This window comes from Mus pahari, chromosome 19, assembly GCF_900095145.1.
Source record: "Mus pahari chromosome 19, PAHARI_EIJ_v1.1, whole genome shotgun sequence".
NCBI lineage: Eukaryota > Metazoa > Chordata > Mammalia > Rodentia > Muridae > Mus > Mus pahari.
This window is the reverse complement of record NC_034608.1, coordinates 40315318-40318228: the sequence shown is the minus strand read 5'-3', so window position 1 is coordinate 40318228 and position 2911 is coordinate 40315318. Positions and strand designations below refer to the sequence as shown.

The 2911-nt window shown below is 39.7% G+C and overlaps 1 protein-coding gene across 1 annotated transcript in view; it reads right to left on the bottom strand.

The window, feature by feature from the left end:
• Positions 1-2911, bottom strand: part of LOC110336731 (phosphatidylinositol 3,4,5-trisphosphate 3-phosphatase TPTE2-like) — a 94745-nt gene that overhangs the window by 31467 nt on the left and 60367 nt on the right. The window lies entirely within an intron of this gene.

Genomic DNA, 2911 nt, shown 5'->3' with positions numbered 1-2911 from the left:
AACTTGGGACCTTTGGAAGAGCAGTTGGTGCTCTTACCTGCTGAGCCATCTCACCAGCCCCCCATTTTAAACTTTTAATGAACTTATGAAGCTAGTAACAGATAATGAATTTTAGTCAGGTCTTAATGGAAACACATGCAACCATTTCTGCTGAAACTCCTTATCAATTTATGACTTGAATTGGTGTCTTAAACTTCCTATGAACTTAAGGAACATAAAGATGCTTGGAAATTGTTCTTAGAAAGAATAAGAACTAAACAACAAGAAGGGAGAAGCCTTTCTTACTTTCAGCAATAAAATGGTAAAAGCTTCGTCTTTCTCTCAGCAATAAAGGTTGGATCTTCTTTTTTCTTTTTCATCCAGAATGAGTGAATATTTTTCTGCATTGGAACTTGCTAGTTAGAGATTGCTTGTTGGAGCTTTTGCTTATCTACCAAATTTATATATGTATATGTCTGTTTGTCTATATGCATGTATATACATACATATGTAGGTATATGTATGCAAGTATGCATAAACATTTGTGGAGTTGATGAGAGACAGGTGTTCAGGTTCAACCAGAGTGTGTGCATGAGTGTGTATGTGTGTGTGTGTCTATGCAAGTAACCTGTGTAAAAGATTTTCTTCTTTTCTTTTCTCTTTGGTTCACAAAGAGTTAATTGTGGTTCTGCTTTTCGGTCCTGCCTTAGGAGTATGGGAATGTCAGCTTGGGCAGACAAAAATGTTGCGGAGGTGCTTGGCTCTGGGGTCCAAAACACAGAGCACTAGACTGCATTTACCCTATGCCCGCTGTTGGCTGCTGGGCTTGAGGGAGGCGCCTATACACTACTCAGGGCGTGGGAACACAAGGCCTAAGATGTGGGAGGCCGAAGCTGGGGTTCCCAATCAATGAACAGTTTGGATCCAAAGACTGTCTCTCTCATCAAGAACCACTGTGGGGAGCATGGAGAAAGCCTTCATCTATGGAGCCACACCATCTGCCATCTAAGTCTCCTGCAGAAGGTCCCTCAGTGCTCCCAGACGATGTTGCTAAGCTAAGGGCAGTTGCTGATGAGCTAAACCCAGAGTTCCCCATCCTCTCTGCCTGGGCTCCTCAATCCAGGAACCCAACTCCGTTCCCAACTCCCAGCTCCCCAGAGGCATCTGGAGCCCCTGGCCCCAGGCTCCTCATCTAAATGAGTGAACCTGGGAACAATCATTCTGAATGAGCCCTCCCAGATGCAGGAAGACAAACTAGCATGTTTTCTCTTGTGTCTCACTGGGTATACAAATGATGCTTAAGACTAGGCCCATGCCCTGCAGTAGATGGCTAACACAAAATGAACTCAATGATGTGTCTGTTGATTGTCTTTTTATGTCTCATATGGCTTTATTTGGGCATTTTTATCTTACTGATATTGTTTGTTTGGTTGTTTTTTGTTTTGTATATTGTGGTTTCTAATTTTGCAAGGGCTTTGTGTGTATGTGTGTGTGTTTCTTGTTCTTTTTCTTTTTCTTGTTCTTTTTTTTTTTTTTTTTTAAAAAAAAAAAAATAAAAACCCTGATGTTTAAAAATCTGCCTGTTTGGGGCTGGTGAGATGGCTCAGTGGGTAAGAGCACCCGACTGCTCTTCCAAAGGTCTGGAGTTCAAATCCCAGCAACCACATGGTGGCTCACANGAGTTCAAATCCCAGCAACCACATGGTGGCTCACAACCATCTGTAACAAGATCTGACGCCCTCTCTCTTCTGGAGTGTCTGAGGACAGCTACAGTGTACTTACATATAATAAATAAATAAATCTTTAAAAAAAAAAAAGAACATACAATTTATATAAAAAAAAAATCTGCCTGTTTGTTTTTTAAAGAGAGAGAGAAAGAAGGCATAGAGTGGGATGGGAGGATCTGGGGAGATGCAGGGTGAGAACCAATAGTTGAATATGTTATATAAAACTTCAATGAGAAAAGTAGCTCTTTTGTAAAAAGAACCTAGTGCCAGATAGTTACACCTGCAGTCCCAGGATTTGGAAGGAAACAAGAGAATCCTAAGTCCTAGGCCTGCCTGGGATACTAGCTAGTTCAAGGACCATCTGTGCTACTTATTGAAACTTTGTTTCAAGGAAAAAAAAATAGCTGGGCGTGGTGCAGAGGCAGGCGGATTTTTGAGTTCAAGGCCATCCTGGTCTACAAAGTGAGTTCCAGGACAGCCAGGGCTATACAGAGAAACACTGTCTCTAAAATCAATCAATCAATCAATCCATCAATAAATAAACAAACAAACAAGAAACCTTTCTCCAAACAAATAATGACATTAACAATAGAAACAGCAGAAAAAGAGGCACTAAAATGTATTTCCAAAAGAAAACATACACAAGGCCAACAGATATATAAATATGCTCAAGGTCACCAGACATCTAGGAAAAGCATATTAACCACAATAAGTATGATAAGGTGATACATATGTAAATTAGTTGAATCCAGCTACTCCACAATATTGCTACAAAAATATAATGCATCCCATAAATATATACAATCTCTGTCAATTAAAATAGCCTTGAAATAAAAAGCATTATTCAATTTCAAAGATAAATGCCATTGGTATTTTAACAGACTTATATTAGCAGGTCAAAATCAAAATAATCCAATTTAGTAGGCAGGGGAAAATACTCCCAATGTTCCTTAACTCCTTTCCCTTCTTGCTGTCCTCACTCTCCTGTCCTTTCCTCCCCCCTGCCCCCTTATCTTCCTCCTTACATTCCTTTGTTGTTGAAACTAGTATTTTAAGGCAAAAGACACAGTTGATAAGACAAAAAGGCCACCAACAGATTGGGAAAGGATCTTTAATCCTAAATCCGATAGGGGACTAATATCCAATATATATAAAGGACTCAATAAGTTGGACTCCAGAAAATCAAATGACCCTATTAAAAAATG